The sequence below is a fragment of the Triturus cristatus genome, chromosome 5_2 (genome assembly GCF_964204655.1).
Source record: "Triturus cristatus chromosome 5_2, aTriCri1.1, whole genome shotgun sequence".
In the NCBI taxonomy this organism is placed as follows: Eukaryota; Metazoa; Chordata; class Amphibia; order Caudata; family Salamandridae; genus Triturus; species Triturus cristatus.
In genome coordinates, this window is record NC_140588.1 from 1,079,116,044 (window position 1) to 1,079,136,471 (window position 20,428).

Genomic DNA, 20,428 nt, shown 5'->3' on the forward strand with positions numbered 1-20,428 from the left:
GCGACCAGGGCTGAGCAAGGGTTGGGAACTATGGGAGATCTATACGAAGCAGGAGCTATGATTCCATTTAATGATCTTCAGGATCTTTATGGGTTACCCAGGGGGGACTTCCTGTCATATTCCGCCCTAACTGCGGCTATACCAAAGCATTGGAGAGAGGGGCTCACTGAACCGTGGACGTCACTAGGATGCCAATATATGGTTTTGGCAGCAGGTACCATCAAGGTGGTAACGTGCCTCTACAGGCAAGCTACTCAAGAAACATTACAGCCCTTAACAGAACTAAGGTTGAAGTGGGAGGGGGATATCGACGAGGCTATTCCAGAGGAAGTCTGGGGAAAATAGTAGAGAGGGCTTGGAAGAACACCAGGAACGCTAGATTCCAACTAGTGCATTTTTATATACTACAGAGGGCATACCTTACCCCAGAGAAGATCAATACATATTTTGAAACCCAAACAGCAGCTTGTCTGCGATGTCACAGGGAAGGGTCGGATTTAAAACACATGTTCTGGGCCTGCCTGCACCTGGGTAGTTTCTGGGAAGAGGTAACAAGGCTGCTGGCGGAAGTTACTGACAGAGAAGTCAAGGCGTCTCAGGGCTATTGCCTATTACATTGGTTTCCACACACATCTAAAAATAAAATCACGAGTAAATTTATAGATATGGGCTTAGTACTAGTTAAAAGGGAAATAACTATGCATTGGAAAGCACCGCAGGGACTGAGTATAGTCAGATGGAAGAAAGAATTCATTAAGTGGGCAGAATGTGACAGGATAATCAGAATGCAATTAGCTAAATGAACGAGAAATGAGAAAACACTGGACGCAGCACGAGCTTGGGAACATTGGGTAGTGTTACTCCGAGTCCTGGATGATGCTGAAGATGACGAAATGGGAGAGAAACCTCTGGCAGAGATGGCTTGAATATAATGTAACCCTGCCTACCCCGCAACCTTTGAGAATCCAGCAATATCCCTAATGCACCACCGTTCTCATTGACTGAGCACTCCTAAAAGGCTCCCTTAGCCAATAGTGGCACAGATCCGGAGGTACAAGCTGAACACACAAGAATGGCTTGTGTGGAAGTGACACACCTAGGGGGGAGGGCAGGGAGGGGGATTAGTTGGGGGGAGCAGAGTTCGATTTTGAGCTCCAATATAGCTGCAGCGGTCTAAGAAATGCAACAAATGACTCATGGTCGATGGTATGCCGCTGGAGGGGGAGGGCAAATGTGAACCAGGTGGGTTATTGCCCTTGCATAGTGGGTGTTTATAGAAATGTGAATACCATGACACAGCGGAACACTCTCCTGACTATTAATAACTATGATGCACTGTTGATATTTGGAACCTTTGTAAAACCCAATAAAGTTTTTTTTTTTTAAATAAGAGACGGTTGAAGATGGGTAAGGTTCCCAAATGTTCATTATTTTAAATTGGCAGTGTGTTATGGCATGCAGATTCATAGAGTGCGCTATCTCCAGGGAGGGTATCCTGGCGCTGAGCAGGTGTGAGTCTAGGCAGGGCGCACCATCACACGGGAGGGTATCCTGGCGCTGAGCAGGTGTGAGTCGAGGCAGGGCGCACCATCACACGGGAGGGTATCCTGGCGCTGAGCAGGTGTGAGTCGAGGCAGGGCGCACCATCACACGGGAGGGTATCCTGGCGCTGAGCAGGTGTGAGTCTAGGCAGGGCGCACCATCACACGGGAGGGTATCCTGGCGCTGAGCAGGTGTGAGTCTAGGCAGGGCGCACCATCACACGGGAGGGTATCCTGGCGCTGAGCAGGTGTGAGTCTAGGCAAGGCGCACCATCACACGGGAGGGTATCCTGGCGCTGAGCAGGTGTGAGTCTAGGCAGGGCGCACCATCACACGGGAGGGTATCCTGGCGCTGAGCAGGTGTGAGTCGAGGCAGGGCGCACCATCACACGGGAGGGTATCCTGGCGCTGAGCGGGTGTGAGTCGAGGCAGGGCGCACCATCACACGGGAGGGTATCCTGGCGCTGAGCAGGTGTGAGTCGAGGCACACCTAAAGCCTAGCGGAACTACTCGAAAAAGGCAGGTCTTCAGCTTCTTGCAGAGCTCCAGAAGTAATGAGGACACTCTTATGTGGAGCGAGAGGTCATTTCAGGCTTTAGAGGTGATGTAGGAGGAACCTCGACCCCCGGACTTTTTGTCTGTGTGGGATTTGTGCAAGTAGAAGTCCGGAGTCTGGAAGATTTGTGAAAGCAGATGCAATTGCTGAGGTATGCTGAATCAGTGGTATGTACTGCCTTTGACGTGTTGGTAAGGAGTTTGAATTATGCTTGCTTGTATATGGGCAGCCAGTTGAGCCCCTTCAGGTGTGGTGTGTTGTAAGTGCAGCGTGAAAGGTTGAGAGTGATTCTGGCACCGAGCTCTGAATGGTCTGCGACCTTCTGGTGAGTTTTGTAGTGATCCCGGCATAGAGGGTGCTGGGATAAACAGTAAATCCTAACAGTGTTGTTGGGGACAACAAAGAATGTACTTTGCTGCTTTGTAGCTTATCATTTCTTTGTAAAGAGTGAACATTCCTTTTGTCTGGCTCAAGGCATAATTCGCTTTGTAATCTATACTTTCACTCCCAGCATCTCTTTATGATATGCCCCCCTCTAAGCCTTTGTGTGAAGTCTTGTCAGTCTCTCCCTTGCTGAACCTAAGCCGTCCCCAGGACAGCAGGATGGAGACTTCTGTTTTCCTCTGACCGCCCAGCAACCTGTAAAGTAAAAAGGAAGAACACATAAAACATGATCATTAATAACTGTAGATGCCACAGACCAGAGCTCATGGCCTCATATCCTACAAAGTTCATTGGAGATTTCCCGTAGTGACCAGGGCACTATCCAGATGGAGTTTTCCCTGAGCCTGCCACCACAGAAGAGATGTGGCTGCAGACAGTGAGTGTCCACTGGACACAAGGAACTGTGGACAATGCTAAGTTTCTCAACTGGTTAACGTCGGTCCCTTCTAGAGCAGCATGGAAGCGGTCATGTCCAATCCGCACTCAACAAGCAGGATCAAGCTGGTGATTCTGATGTCAGTGGAGTGGGACCTCCCAGGTGCGGATGAAGGTCGGTCGCATTGGCCTCCTTGGTGGAATGGTCAGGGGTGTCTCTCTCATCTCCGGTGCAGCCGCATGAGCATCAGCACATGTTTTTGTCCAACACTCTTTATTATTTGAAACTGTGTTTATCAAGCACAGGTTCTCGTATGTGTTCAGCACCACAGCGCAGAGCTGGTGATAGCAGGTGCTAGGACTGGATGCACCCTCGTGTAAGAAAGGACAGTGACGAGGAGGATCGAAGTGGTAATGCCCCAGTTACTTACTGGTAATCTTTAATACTCTGAGTTCTCCACTTCCTCATCACAGCTCCATCATCTTTGCTTGATCAACAGGTTTACTGCCTTTAGCTGTAGTTGTGTATTAGGGTGTTAGAATTGCTACACTCCTTGAAAGTGGATGGGAGGAAGGGCATTCAAGGGCCTCTAAGATGTTCTTGGTGCTAGCTTGGCTGTCTGTTTGTAAACAGAGACCAGCAGTGACAGGAAGTAGTGCACAGTGTAATGAAGGTTCCTGGTGACAGAGGGTGGGAGTGAGGTGGGAGTGCTCTAGAATCCCAGGGGTGCTGCACTGTTCCCTTTACATTCCTCTTTACCTCTTTGTCCTTCACGGCTCTACTCCAATCCCAGTCTTCCCTCCATTGCTCCCATTTCTCTCTTGCAGGATTCCTCTGCTGGTCGCTCCTCGATTTCCCATCCATTCCTTTTTTTCCTCTTTTTCTCTGTTGTTCTGAATGTCTTTCTCTCTCCAGTTTTCCCCCGTTCCTCTTTCCTTTCCTGACAGCCCTGCACCTTTATCTCTCTCCCTTTTACTCTCTTTCTCTGATTCGGCTTTCCCCGTATAACTTATCTGTTCTTCTCCAGTCGCTTTGGAGTTATATTTCCTTTCTTTCCTCTTCTCTTCTTTCCTGCCTTTTATCTCTTTCTTTCTTCTGTGACCTCCAGCCTCGTGATGACCTTGACTACATACCTCTTCCCACAGTTTCCTCGCTGTCCTGTGACTCAAAGCCCTGTTGTACCATTGCCTTTTCCCTCTCCTCCCCCCCTGCCCTCCCGCTCTCCTTCGATCAGAGGTGCTGCTGTTTCCCTGGCTCTCTCTCGCCTTCCACTTCCCTTTTCCCTTTTCCCTGCCTCCTGTTTCCTCTCTCTGATGTGATCACAGGCGCTGCTGTGCCATTGCTTCCTCACTTTGCTTTGCTTTTTCCTGTGTCTGTTTGGCTTTGGGTCCCTCCTCTCACCTTTCTTTTCCTCAATCTCCTGTGGTCACAGACCCTGTTGTGCCCTTGTCTCTTTTTATGGTCTGGCTTGGCAGCACTGCTGTCTCCAGACAATTATGTGAGAATCATCAGAAGAGGGACTTTGGCTCCGCCCACATTTTGGGACCCAGGAGTAGGGGTGGGCGGAATTTGCGAAATTCACTTTCGCAAATTATCGCGAAAATGTTAAAAATCTCCGCTAACACGCGGAAATATCGCGAAGATGCAGAAGTTTTTTTCCCGCCCGTTCCTGGTATTTTCTGCGTGGTCGCGGCTCGCCAACTTACCCATACGGTTGCTGGCGGGTGCGGCCATCTTGTTTTCACTTGTCTCGCGGTGCATGATCGCGAGAAGAAAGACTTGATCGCGCGACGCATGACGTTACTGCAGGCGCGAACTGTCACGAGACAGCGCAAATGGCTACTAACAATCCAACATCTCGTGGAGAACGCGACCGGATTGGGAAAACTTGTCAGCGAACGCGGGGATTCAGGTAAGGCGATCGCGCGCACGCAAGAATGTATTATTTTACAGCACGAGCAAGAAACAAATTATCGCTAAGCTGCGGAATGCAGAAATTTTGACATTTTCGCACTTTCCGCGGAACGCGAAAATGCCAAATTATCGCAATTTCCGCGAACGGAACGGAATTTTGGCCCAGGCCTACCCAGGAGTACATGTTTGGAATGGGCAGAAGTCATGTGCTTCCCAAAAAAAGGGCTTGTCCTCCACACAGCTGTGATCAATGTGTTTATTTATCCAACTGTCAGCTTAAATCTTCAGAACCACACAAATTACATTATAATTCTAGTAAACTGTCTTGGATAACTAGATAAGATATGGTGTTTTTCTCTGGCAGCAGCACAGATGGGAGGACAGTTATCCTCTTCTGTGCCCATGACGAGATAGTCTCGTCATGGAGCACGGTCGCGCTGTGCCCATGACGAGACTATCTCGTCATGAACCCCACCCGCGTGTGAAACCCCCGGCACAGGAGGGGGAAAGGGCGTGGCACCGAAGGGGTTAACCTACATGGATGTTGAGCTCTGGCTTGACATTGCAACTGTCAGTTGACCTTTTAACCTGCACCAATTTTGTTCTATAGTTCTTTGCATCCACCTAACTACATTTCCATCACCATGCTATATATTGTAATGCTTCACGTTCCCATACAACATTCCTTTAAAGCCAGCCCTATTGGCATTGCCAATGCTTGTTTCCATCCCTTTCCCATCTCTCCTGTGTCCACCCATGGCTCCATCCTCTTTTCTTCCTTTCTCTCTCTCTCCTGTGTCCACCCATGGCTCAATCCTCTTTTCTTCCTTTCTCTCTCTGTCCTGTGTCCACCCATGGCTCAATCCTCTTTTCTTCCTTTCTCTCTCTCTCCTGTGTCCACCCTTGGCTCCAGCTTCTTTTCTTCCTTTCTCTCTCTCTCCTGTGTCCACCCATGGCTCCATCCTCTTTTCTTCCTTTCTCTCTCTCTCTCTCGCTCTCTCTCTCTCTCTCTCTCCTGTGTCCACCCTTGACTCCATCCTCTTTTCTTCCTTTCTCTCTCTCTCCTGTGTCCACCCATGGCTCCAGCCTCTTTTCTTCCTTTCTCTCTCTCTCCTGTGTCCACCCATGGATCCATCCTCTTTTCTACCTTTCTCTCTCCTGTGTCCACCCATGGCTCCATCCTCTTTTCTTCCTTTCTCTCTCTCCTGTGTCCACCCATGGCTCAAGCCTCTTTTCTTCCTTTCTCTCTCTCTCCTGTGTCCACCCATGGCTCCATCCTCTTTTCTACCTTTCTCTCTCTCTCCTGTGTCCACCCATGGCTCCATCCTCTTTTCTTCCTTTCTCTCTCTCTCCTGTGTCCACCCATGGCTCCAGCCTCTTTTCTTCCTTTCTCTCTCTCTCCTGTGTCCACCCATGGCTCCAGCCTCTTTTCTTCCTTTCTCTCTCTCTCCTGTGTCCACCCATGGCTCCAGCCTCTTTCCTTCCTTTCTCTCTCTCTCTCCTGTGTCCACCCTTCTTGGCTCCAGCCTCTTTTCTTCCTTTCTCTCTCTCTCCTGTGTCCACCCATGGCTCCATCCTCTTTTCTTCCTTTCTCTCTCTCTCTCTCTCTCTCTCTCTCTCTCTCCTGTGTCCACCCTTAGCTGCATCCTCTTTTCTTCCTTTCTCTCTCTCTCTCTCTCCTGTGTCCACCCATGGCTCCATCCTCTTTTCTTCCTTTCACTCTGTCTGCTGTGGTCACAGGTGCTGTTCTGTCCTTTTCTCTTTCTTTCACTACACCCCTTCCTCCGGTGATCACAGGCCCCGATTTGCCCTTGGCTCACCCCTTTTCCCTTCCCTTTCATGTTTCTCCTGTGACTGTGGGCCTCCCTTCGTCCTGCCCCCCCTGTCCTGTGAATTAAAGAGCCCCTGGCTTCATTTCTGTGCTGTCTCCATTGATTTATCCCCATTCGGACTCCCTCTAGGGGCTCCCCTGCCCCCGCCACCTGCAGCGGAGACCACAAGAGGGGGCCCCCTCTCTCTGCGCCCCCCACAAGCCCTTGACGTGTCACTGGGACTGATGGATATTTCTCCTTGTCTGTAAATGGGCCCTGTGGTTTGCTCCGTTCCTAGACCGGCGCGCGGAGGCTGCTCCCGGAATACTGATGTGTAGGCGCTACCAGTGATGTCATCGAATGTGAACCTCCGGCTATTCTTAAGCTGGACATGGGCTCGTCCAGACAGTGTGCCTGGGCAGCGTGCCAGCCGCCGGGCACGTGGTGCGTGCGCGCTCACATCCAGTATATGTGCTTTATAATCAGCAGCCGTTTCAAGGCTCTATTCCTGCCATCACTCAGCTGCAAATGCCTCACTTAAAGGGCAATCGCCCATTCCCATCGGTCCAGCTGCGTCCTGGATGGGAGCAGGGGTTGAATGCTGAAAGTTAAATGAGGTCGAGCAGGTCACTGGGCCACGCCTTGCCTCCGGACTCAGCAGCCAATCAGGATCTCAGAATGTGAATAATCTGCATGTTGCTCCAAAGGTCTGCATAGCGACAGTTATTCACTTCCTGAAGACCTGTCTGCAAAGAAGATATGGCGGCCTGTGTGTGTAATAGAAATTACCATTTATATAGCACACAGCACAAGATTTTTGGGGAAGTTAATTGAATGTTTATTGCTGCCCAACTCATAAATCCTGGAAGGATGAAATATTGAGTTTACTTTTGCACGGGTTCATATTTATGCCTGGCTGGTTACAAGCAGCCCTTTGCAGCACGTGCATACCTCGCTGAGCTATTTTATTGGGATTTTGACTTGTGCTCCATAAATGATGCTAGGATCTTTGTAAAGAAAGGATTCAACCACTTTGATAGCTGACATAGAACACAAGTCTCCGACCTGGTGGTGCACACACAGCTCTGCAGCAGGTGCATTGTCCACTTAGGGTGACTAGAATGATTCCAACCTCTGACCATAGTTGACACACACATCTCTGTATCAAGAGAATTAACCTTCCGAGCTATCTTACCAGCGTTACAAACACAGTCATGCTGAAAACACATATGTCCCCAGCAGGTGCTTTAACCCGCTAAGGTATCTGAAATACGACCCGTTTGAGACCAACAGAGTGAGAATAAACAGCTTTACTATTACATTTCTCTAGTCAACGTTTTGTCAGTTTGTAAAAATAAGGCACATGTCGAGTACCGGCAGGATCATAGGCTGAATGACACTGTAACAATAATGCACATGTCCAGTACCGGCTTGATCATAGGCTGACACCGACTGTAACAATAATGCACATGTCCAGTACTGCAGGATCATAGGCTGAATGACACTGTAACCATAATGCACATGTCGAGTACTGGCAGGATCATAGGCTGAATGACACTGTAACAATAATGCACATGTCGAGTACTGGCAGGATCATAGGCTGAATGACACTGTAACAATGATGCACATGTCCAGTACCGGCAGGATCATAGGCTGAATGACACTGTAACAATAATGCACATGTCGAGTACTGGCAGGACCATAAACTGACTAGCACTGTAACAATAATGCACATGTCCAGTACCGGCAGGACCATAAACTGACTAGCACTGTAACAATAATGCACATGTCCAGTACCGGCAGGACCATAAACTGACTAGCACTGTAGCAATGATGCACATGTCCAGTACCGGCAGGATCATAGGCTGAATGACACTGTAACAATAATGCACATGTCGAGTACTGGCAGGATAATAGGCTGAATGACACTGTAACAATAATGCACATGTCGGGTACTTCAGGATCATAGGCTGAATGACACTGTAACAATGATGCACTTGTCGGGTACTTCAGGATCATAGACTGAATGACACTGTAATAATAATGCACATGTCGAGTATTGGCAGGATAATAGGCTGAATGACACTGTAACAATAATGCACATGTCGGGTACTTCAGGATCATAGGCTGAATGACACTGTAACAATGATGCACATGTCGGGTACATCAGGATCATAGGCTGAATGACACTGTAACAATAATGCACATGTTGAGTACTGGCAGGATCATAGGCTGACTGACACTGTAACAATAATGCACATGTCCAGTACCGGCAGGATCATAGGCTGAATGACACTGTAACAATAATGCACATGTCGAGTACCGGCAGAATCATAAACTGACTAGCTCTGTAACAATAATGCACATGTCCAGTACCGGCAGGACCATAAACTGACTAGCACTGTAGCAATGATGCACATGTCCAGTATCGGCAGGATCATAGGCTGAATGACACTGTAACAATAATGCACATGTCGAGTACTGGCAGCATAATAGGCTGAATGACACTGTAACAATAATGCACATGTCGGCTACTTCAGGATCATAGGCTGAATGACACTGTAACAATGATGCACATGTCGGGTACTTCAGGATCATAGGCTGAATGACACTGTAACAATAATGCACATGTCGAGTACTGGCAGGATCATAGGCTGACTGACACTGTAAGAATAATGCACATGTTGAGTACTGGCAGGATCATAGGCTGACTGACACTGTAACAATAATGCACATGTCCAGTACCGGCTTGATCATAGGCTGACACCGACTGTAACAATAATGCACATGTCCAGTACTGCAGGATCATAGGCTAAATGACACTGTAACAATAATGCCCATGTCCAGTACCGGCAGGATCATAGGCTGAATGACACTGTAACAATAATGCACATGTCCAGTACCGGCAGGATCATAGGCTGAATGACACTGTAACAATAATGCACATGTCGAGTACCGGCAGGATCATAGGGTGAATGACACTGTACCAATAATGCACATGTCCAATACTGGCAGGATCATAGGCTGACACTGACTGTAACAATAATGCACATGTCCAGTCCCGGCAGGATCATAGGCTGGCTGACACTGTAACAATAATGCACATGTCCAGTACCGTCAGGATCATAGGCTGGCTGATACTGACTGTAACAATAATGCACATGTCGAGTACTGGCAGGATCATAGGCTGAATGACACTGTAACAATAATGCACATGTCGAGTACTGGCAGGATCATAAACTGACTAACACTGTAATAATGATGCACATGTCGAGTACTGGCAGGCTCATAGGCTGACTGACACTGTAACAATAATGCACATGTCCAGTACCGGCAGGATCATAGGCTGAATGACACTGTAACAATGATGCCCATGTCCAGTACCGGCAGGATCATAGGCTGAATGACACTGTAACAATAATGCACATGTCCAGTACCGGCAGGATCATAGGCTGAATGACACTGTAACAATAATGCACATGTCGAGTAACGGCAGGATCATAGGGTGAATGACACTGTACCAATAATGCACATGTCCAATACTGGCAGGATCATAGGCTGACACTGACTGTAACAATAATGCACATGTCCAGTACCGGCAGGATCATAGGCTGACTGACACTGTAACAATAATGCACATATCCAGTACCGTCAGGATCATAGGCTGGCTGATACTGACTGTAACAATAATGCACATGTCGAGTACTGGCAGGATCATAGGCTGACTGACACTGTAACAATAATGTAAATGTCCAGTACTGGCAGGATCATAGGCTGGCTGACACTGACTGTAACAATAATGCACATGTCGAGTACTGCAGGATCATAGGCTATATGACACTGTAACAATAATGCACATGTCCAGTACCGGCAGGATCATAAACTGACTAACACTGTAATAATGATGCACATGTCGAGTACTGGCAGCATCATAGGCTGAATGACACTGACTGTAACAATAATGCACATGTCGAGTACTGGCAGGATCATAGGCTGACTGACACTGTAACAATAATGCACATGTCCAATACTGGCAGGATCATATGCTGACACTGACTGTAACAATAATGCACATGTCCAGTACCGGCAGGATCATAGGCTGGCTGACACTGTAACAATAATGCACATGTCCAGTACCGTCAGGATCATAGGCTGGCTGATACTGACTGAACAATAATGCACATGTCGAGTACTGGCAGGATCATAGGCTGAATGACACTGTAACAATAATGCACATGTCGAGTACTGGCAGGATCATAAACTGACTAACACTGTAATAATGATGCACATGTCGAGTACTGGCAGGCTCATAGGCTGACTGACACTGTAACAATAATGCACATGTCCAGTACCGGCAGGATCATAGGCTGACTGACACTGTAACAATAATGCCCATGTCCAGTACCGGCAGGATCATAGGCTGAATGACACTGTAACAATAATGCACATGTCCAGTACCGGCAGGATCATAGGCTGAATGACACTGTAACAATAATGCACATGTCGAGTACCGGCAGGATCATAGGGTGAATGACACTGTACCAATAATGCACATGTCCAATACTGGCAGGATCATAGGCTGACACTGACTGTAACAATAATGCACATGTCCAGTACCGGCAGGATCATAGGCTGACTGACACTGTAACAATAATGCACATGTCCAGTACCGTCAGGATCATAGGCTGGCTGATACTGACTGTAACAATAATGCACATGTCGAGTACTGCAGGATCATAGGCTAAATGACACTGTAACAATAATGCACATGTCCAGTACCGGCAGGATCATAAACTGACTAACACTGTAATAATGATGCACATGTCGAGTACTGGCAGCATCATAGGCTGAATGACACTGACTGTAACAATAATGCACATGTCGAGTACTGGCAGGATCATAGGCTGACTGACACTGTAACAATAATTCATATGTCCAGTACTGGCAGGATCATAGGCTAAATGACACTGTAACAATAATGCACATGTCCAGTACTGGCAGGATCATATGCTGAATGACACAGTAACAATAATGCTGAAGTACTGAGTATTTTAAGCCCAGCGGTGCAGGGGAACACACCCTATGACTTCGTGGTTCTTCCTGTTTCAGACCTACAAGCCCAGCGGTGCAGGGGAACACACCCTATGACTTCGGGGTTCTTCCTGTTTCAGACCTACAGAAACACAGAGTCTTCTGGGTGAAGTCAAAGATCAGTTTATTGGCTGCAGACCAATTACAGGCGTCCTAGAAGTACAACAGCGTGTATGTTCTCAGGAGACTGCTGAAAATCACAGAAACAAGCTTCTCCTTAAATACAGAATTTCCTGCCTCAGGCATACATTCCTTAGTTTTATGGCATGGTCATATAAAGTGTACAGTACAAATGAAAAAGCAGAGTCATGATGACCATCCCACATTCCAGTTAGGCCAGCCCGCAATTATTTACACGGCAACGTTCAGATCCCACATCAGATATTGACAGGCCCCAATAAACATGAGCATCTCCTGTTTTGGGAAACAAGCCATAAAGCAGGAACAGTCAGGTGTGAAAGAGATTAGTTGGAGGCTCGTGTAGGATGAAAGGACTTTATGGTGTGTCAAGCCCTGATGCTAATCACAGGTGGCCAGGGGACGGGGAACTCGTGAGACCAGTTTGACCCGGGGCAGCGGAGCCAAGCTGCCCAGGTCACAGAAAAGTCAAGGAAAGCCACATGTGCTCTAAAAGGCCCGTATTCGCTTCATGCTATATAGCCTATGTGAGGGCAACCATAAGATGGCCACCGATACAAAATGGAACCGACGTAGTGAATGTATAATAACGTTTACACAGTGCACTCATAGCTAAAACGTTACGCAAAAAGCACTTGTACATACCGCATTAACCATTCGCGGTTCACTAATACCGGGATAGACAGGGGTAGGGCCCTGCCTCCTACGTGGTCCCAAATTCTAAAGTACGACAGACCCTCCTTTTGCCCTTACATAGGCAATAACTATACTCACTTCAATCCGAGTCTAGGTCAATATTCACGAAGTCATCGAGATTTTGCTGTAGCATCATCCTATTACTTAGCTCGTCCCTCGATACAGGTTTCCTTACACATAATGTAGCACAGAGGCCACACATCGCAGGAGCACACTGTATGCACAGACAGAACAGGAAAAGGATGGCTAAGATCATTCCAATGACCATCAGAACTTTCCAACCCCAGGCAGATATCAGTTCCCAGAACCACCCCATCAGTGACCAATCTCCTTTATCCACGTGTATGGACTCAGATATTTTGTGCAGTTTGGAGATGGCTTGATAAACGGTTGGAGCGTTGTCTGGTATGAAAATGCAACAACTGGATTGGATAACCTTACATACCCCACCACGGTCTGCAAGTATGACGTCTAGAACCATGCGGTTCTGCAAAGTCATGAGGCGATCCGCTTGGAGCTCAGCTGTCAAATTATCAAGGGCACCAGCCGTAACATTAACGGTGGATTCAACCACACGAGTCAGCTGTCTCAGGTTCCTACTATTAACCATAGGTCCCCAAAACGGCAGGAAACCCAAAAAGAAATCTCCCGCTTCCTGACCGGCAGTATCCTCCTTACTAATCACGCCTCTCACAACTCTGGTCTTGTGATAGTCGGAGGCGGCAGTAAAGGTTGGCGGTAGCAGATTTGCAATATAACATGTGCCCGAGAAGTCAGGGGGCAACCATGTATATGCTCGGTCATTGCAGATAAAATATGTACCCTTGGCAGCCAAAAACGCAGGGGAAAACTGTGACGGAAAAGTGTACGTTTCAGTACAGTCACTTCTTCCCAGTTGAGCTCTAGGATTCTGACCATTACCTTGCAAACAGAACCGACCTATGTGGGGTACGACCCAGATTGGGGATGAGATTTTCCGCTGTTTTTCACCTAGACTAATACTATACCCCGTCGCGTTCCACCCTACATAAGCTCTCAACTCTTCTTTGGGAATGGATGAGTATGCATCGATATCTCTACTCATATCGGCAAATCCTTTCACTAAAGCTTTATTATTGGTGCCAGGTCTGATGGAACGCGGTTGTCGCGGGGAGTACGCTTCTAGTGCATAGAGAAACATGGTCTGGAATGCCCATGACGATCCATTGTAACTATACGGCAGCACTAGATAGGGAATACCCTTATTAATGGTATGTGGCATTAAACCACACACCCAGCAATTTGTTGTATTCATGACTAGTTGGTGCTGGTGCAGGAGCTGAATAAACGAGTTGTTTACAAATTCTGATCGTCTGGCTTGTTCATGTTCAGGTAGAGGGTGAAAAGAGTGTGAGGAGACAGTAGGAGGAGGTATAGGCTGTACAGTGGGCACAATGGGCTCTTGAGAGGAGAAGAATACAAATCCTACAGTAAACACTATCATACTACATAACGCAAACAGGCATAAAAACACAAAACGTTTGTTTTTCATTATTTTACACATTCTTGCTTTAAAGTTCATTTCCTCAGTGAGTCTCTCCATCTTAAAAAACTCCATCCTCTAATCGTGCCGCTCGCGGCGGGTGAGTTTCTTCTGCTAAGGAGTACGCCTGTCAGTCCAGGGAACGCCCTAGACCAACCAGAACCGTCGACCTAACGTCTTCGGCCTGTACCCCAAAGTCTTGGCACCGCGACCCTGCGGCTGAACCCGGATGGTGGTTCGAAAAACAAAAATCAAGAAAGTCTTTCAGATGGGAGAACTCTGGTTATCAAAAAATAGGAAAGTAAAAGGAAAAGAATATTTATTTGTCCATAGGCCTTGGCCTTAGATCGTAACGAGAACGGCCAGGTACTGTTTGATCTTGGAACAAAAGTTCAGGCTCTGTAGTGTCCAATCGAATCGACGGTGGCACAGCTTCTTGCAAAATATCGTCACTTTCCTGCGCTGAACTTGTGCCTTTTATGCGTGCATCACTGAATGGCACAAAACGAGGTACAGTGTCTGTTTCAGAGTCTGCGATACCCTCCTGGACCCACTGGTCATACGGCAGAGGCAAAGGGATCCTCTTGATGTGGGCACCGTGGATCCACTCGAACAGCTGATCTTGTAGACAATAGTACGAGGTGAGGGCCGACCCAGCGGGGCTCATCGTTGGCTTTCCGCTGAAGGTTTTTCACAAGGATCCACGTGCCTGGTTCGATAGGGTGTCCAGGAGCTTCAGAAGCCGGGGGAAGAGTATCATGCACCTGTTGGTGTAAAACACACAGTTTAGCTGTCAATTCGTGCAAGTAATCAAACAGTACCGGATGCTCGATTTCACTGAATTTCATCGGTCTTGGCACACCCCATACATTGGCCGGGCAGCCAAAAACGACCTCGTAGGGACTAAGTCCCACTCGGGAGTGTACGGTCATTCTGGTGGACAGGAGTGCTAGAGGCAGAGCGTCAGGCCATTTAAGACCTGAGCTCGCTTGGATTTTGGCCAGTTTAAGTTTTAGAGCGCCATTGTAGCGCTCTACTAATCCAGCTGATTGGGGGTGATTTGCAGCGTGAAACTTCTGCTTTATACCTAGTCCCTCACACACATTCTTCATCACTTGACCCACAAACTCACTCCCATTATCACTCCACACCATTCTTGGCATTCCAAACCTAGGAAAAAATTCCTTCACAAGGGCTTTGGCTGTGGACAGAGCAGTGTTATCCTTTAGAGGATAGGCCTCTATCCATTTTGAGAAAGCGCAAACAACCACTAATACGTATTTCAGGTTGTTGCACCTTTCCATGTGGATAAAATCCATCTGTAAAACTTCAAATGGATATGATGGAGGCGCAAAATGACCAGCTGGAGTTGGGGTTCCCCTACCAGGGTTGTACTTCAAGCATACCATACAATTCTTGACCACATTCTCTGCACACTTAGGGATTCCAGAATTCTGCCATACTGGAGCCAACAACTTACAGATTCCTTTCGTACTAATATGTGCCATTCCATGTGCCATAGTAACCACTGGAAGCACATATGCATCAGGTAGCAACCATCGCCTGTGTTCTGACAAATCAATCCAACAACCATTCTCATCCAACTTACCCATACTTTCTTTCCACTTGCTCAACTCTTTCTCTGTGGCTTCAGCTTGAAGGGACTTTACACTCTCTATTGTGTTTTCACACATTCCAACATCACCAACCCATCTGGCAGGGCCTGCAACATACATTCGAGTCTTCACATCTTTTGCTGTTTCTTTCGCAACTTCATCAGCAAACGCATTACCACGACCAACATCATCAGTGATTTTCCTGTGCGCACTGCATTTCATAATCGCAACTTGCAACGGTAGGGTCAGTGACTCAAGGAGATCATTCACCAGCTTGCCATTCTGAATCTTAGCTCCATGCGAAGTCAGGAACCCACATTCCTTCCACAATCGTCCAAAACTATGAGCCACGCCAACGGCGTACTGGCTATCAGTGTATATGTTCACTTTCATTCCTTCAGACAACACGCATGCTCTCATAAGGGCAATCAATTCTGCTGCTTGAGCCGAATTTTGTGGCACACGCGCAGTTTCCACAACCGTGTGCAAAGTCGTGATAGCATATGCAGCAGTCGTATCACCATTCGGAAGCTTGAAACACGAACCATCCACCCATAAAGTACCATCACACTCAGTCAGGGGAGTTCTTTGAGATCTACTCTCCCTTTCGTCTCTTCTTCTGTTCTGAACAGACAATCATGTTGCTCAATCTCATCTAGGTCTGCTGGGATTGGTAATAGTGTAGCTGGATTCAACGTGTTACATCTCTTTATGTGTATATGGTTTGCTAACAGTGTCAGCTCATAACCAGATAATCGTGCACTAGTTAAGTGTTGTGTCTTAGTCCTGTTTAACAATGTGTCCACAGCATGTGGAACCATAACGATCAATGTATTATCCATCACTAGACCAGCAGACTGTCGAATAGACATAGCTGCAGTGGCTGTGGCTCTCAGACAACTTGGCAATGCCCTCGCTACCGGGTCCAAGGTTGACGAAAAATACGCGCATGGACGTGGTCTGTCGCCAAAAGGCTGTGTTAACACTGACAATGCACAACCATCTTTCTCGTGAACATACAATGTAAAAGGCTTGCTGTAGTCAGGGGTACCCAACACAGGAGCTGAACACAATGCATTACGCAATTCCCAAAAACTTTTATGGCACTCTTCAGACCATGGGATAGGATTAGGTGTGTCTTTGCATGTTAATGCTAACAAAGGTTTTGCCAACAAGGAAAAATTAGGAATCCAATGCCTACAGTATGAAGTAATGCCCAAGAAAGCACGCACTTCTCTCTGTGTTCTTGGCACACTCAACTGTGCAATGGCTTGAATTCTTTCTGGGGTCAGTTTCCTTCCCTCCTTCGATAAGAGATGACCTAAGTGGGTCACCTCTTGTCGACAATATTGCAGCTTTGAGAGAGACACTTTGTGATGGAAGGCAGACAAATGACGCAACAATGACAAGGTAGCGTTTTTGAAAATCTTTTCAGTATCCGCGGCGATTAGTAGATCGTCGACGTACTGAATGAGGATAGCGCCACTAGGTAAAACAAGTGCATCAAGCTGCGCTTTCAAAGCTTGGCTGTATATTGATGGGCTTTCACAGTAGCCCTGAGGAGCGCGTTTAAAGCGGAAGCTGCGACCTCCTGAACTAAAGCCAAAAATGTCTCTGCTCTCCTCTGCAATTGGGATACTAAAGAAAGCATTCTTCAGATCGATCACTGAAAACCATGCAGCCGACGCTGGAATCATGGTTAACAAGGCGGTTATATCAGGGACAACTGGAAACTGTGGCACAACAATCTTATTAACCTCTCTAAGATCAATCACAAATCTGTAAACAGTTGGCTGTGAAGGGTCCGTTCGTTTTAATACAGGTAAAACAGGACTATTGCAAACGTTACCTCTTGTCTCTTCAATCACACCCTTTTTAATCAAATCACTGACAATTGCTAACAATGCTTTCTGACCTTCATTGGAGATCTTGTACTGGGGAATACGTGGCAATCTGACATTGGCTTTTAAAGTGATCACATATGGCGGTATTTCCAGGAGACCCACATCATTGGGACCAGTGGCCCAAAGGGCATCCGGAAGGGATGACAATTCAGGTGGCATTGCGTTTTTAGACAAATACATTGGAGAAATCACTTTCTTACCTAATGTAAGTTGTACTCCTGAAGGAGAATAATATAGTGTTGCATGCAATCTTTTTAGCAAATCTAATCCTAGCAGATTTTCACCACAACCTGTTGTTAGAATGAGGGGTGCTTTTAGCTCACAAGGTCCAACAGAAAGTGACATAGGACTAGAAATCGGGTTCCTAACTGGGGCGCCAGAAAAACCTACTGAAACATTCATTTCGCCAGACAAAGGCGCGCCAGGGAGTTTTGAATGCATGATTGAACTCTTTGCAGCACCAGTATCCAGCAGAAAGGGCTCCGTTACATTTGCTGTAGTTACTTTAACATAAGGTCCACTCTGATCCACTGGCACTGAAACAACTCCCTCTCTCTGTCTACGGCGGTCCTAGTAATCGTTATCGTCTACATTGTCATCTTCCGCATAATAATCACTGTTGTAGTACTGAGCTGTATTACCAGTCGCGTTGGCTTGCTGATCAAAGCTATTTATGGTATTTTGAGGCGGAAGAGGACGCGCGTTCTGGGGAAGATTTCCACGCCCTCTGCCTCTAGGAGCTTGCTGGCCACCTCTACCTCTCGCGCCATACGCATTACGGTTACGCTGCATTAATTTAGGGCAACTATATTTAAAATGACCTTCCTCTTTGCAATATGAACATTGGTTGGGACCTACTGGGATTCTTGGTTGATAGTACCCATTCATTTGCTGACTATTCTGAAACTGTTGGGGCTGCTGATAGGTACCTTGTGTTTGCCTATAGTTACTCTGTCCTCCACGTGGTGGATAAGCCTGCTGCAAGAGGACCTTTGTCTTTAGTTCTTTCGTTTTCTTATCTGTTCTATCCTTCTCATCTTTGTCTCTATTCTCATAATACTGTGCAGTAGCCAGTATTTGCGCTGAAGAGGAAACAGCCCAGGAACTTTCTGAATCTTTTAATTTCTTACACAACTCGGGAAGTAGATTCTGCACAAATTTATCAACAAATAACCGTTGGCCACCTTCAGTGCTCATGTCTTGACCACTGTGGTCGATAAACGTTTCCTCAAACCTGGTGAAAAAATCAGAGACTGTCTCATCTTTCTTCTGCTTACATGCGGATAGTTTATCCCAATTTACGCGCATCGCAGGCATTATAGTTTTCATGTAAGTAATAATTCTACCAGGGAGCGCTGCTATGAGGGGCTCAGGTTTTGCACCACCAACTTGTCTAGCGTCTGCAGTAACGATATTAGCCCATGTATCACCCAATTCTGCAGCGTGATCTACATTACGAATGGATCCCCATAAAGGCTGTGGAACCACATTCCCAAACAGCATATCTATGTCATTCAAATTCATCACACATGATTCTGCAGTTTGTGACAACTCCTTATAATATCCTGCAGGGTTTTTACGGGGATCAGGTAATGTCTGTTTAAGTGCTAACACCTCAGATCGCTTCCATGGGACATGTACCCAAACACGTTGAAAATGTGCTGGAGCAGCAACAATACCTCGAGCGGCATCAGTCGCAACAGCTTCCTTCCATACCGGAGGGACTTCTCTCATGGGGTATTGTCGCGCTTTTCCCTTTCTCCCCACAGGGAAATCTGGCTCAAACAACGACTGTTGACAATCATCATTCCTCAAGGCTAATAAGATCGCACCTGCTCTATTGACCTCAGGGCCCACAATCATACCTTTTTCAAAATCAAATCTCACTCGGCACAATTCCTGTGGGTTTGGGTTTGCACCATTATCCTCCAATTCCTCACAGAGGAATTCACACATTTTATCAAAGACATACCTCTGTTTTGGGGCATCCCATTGGTGAAAAACGTTAACAACTGATTCCACATCATAGAGTGAAGGGAAACCAATCCACCTACGCGCCAGATGATCTAACACCTCTTTTTCATCGGGACCAGGCAACTGACTGCGCAATTGCTTACGCTGTAAGCCAGGAGTCGCACTAGATGACCCAAAGAAAGGCGACATTAGACTAGTAACTACATTAGCTAGTCGTTGTCGTGCTGAAGGAGAAGTTGAGGCGAACACAGGGGGATAGACAGAGGGAAGAAAAACAGGTTCAGATACAGGTACCGGGGTAGTGCAAGAAGGAGCACCAGAGGAAACCGCTGGTGTGCTAGGCAAAATCGCAGGACGCGCGGGGGTAACAGGCAGCAAAACCGGCGGCCCTTGAGAGGGCTGCACTGCAGGGATAGAAGCCAGCTGAGGAGGAGCTGGCGGCTGCGGGAAGACTTGCGGCATATTTACTGGAAGTTGCGCATTTACAAGCTGTGGTGGTGCGGTGGCATTTTGCGCATACGGGGGTGGCGAACTTAGCAAATGGGACATTAGGGAATCTTTCTCTTTCTCTTTTGTCTCATCTTGCACAAGGGGTGGCAAAACAGGGTAACATTTATCAATCCCTAATTTGCGCTGTCTGTGTAATTGCTCATTCCTTTGTTCTTCCTCATTATCTTTAAATTGCACAGCTGCTTGCATCACTGACATACCTCTCTCTCTCTTAACTCTTTTCGCTAGTTTAATTTCCTTTTGTTTGGCTTCCTTTCGCCATAGGCGGAAAGAATCAAACATCGCCGGCCGGGCTTTCTTTTTAAACAAATTTACTTCCAAATTATCTAAGATAT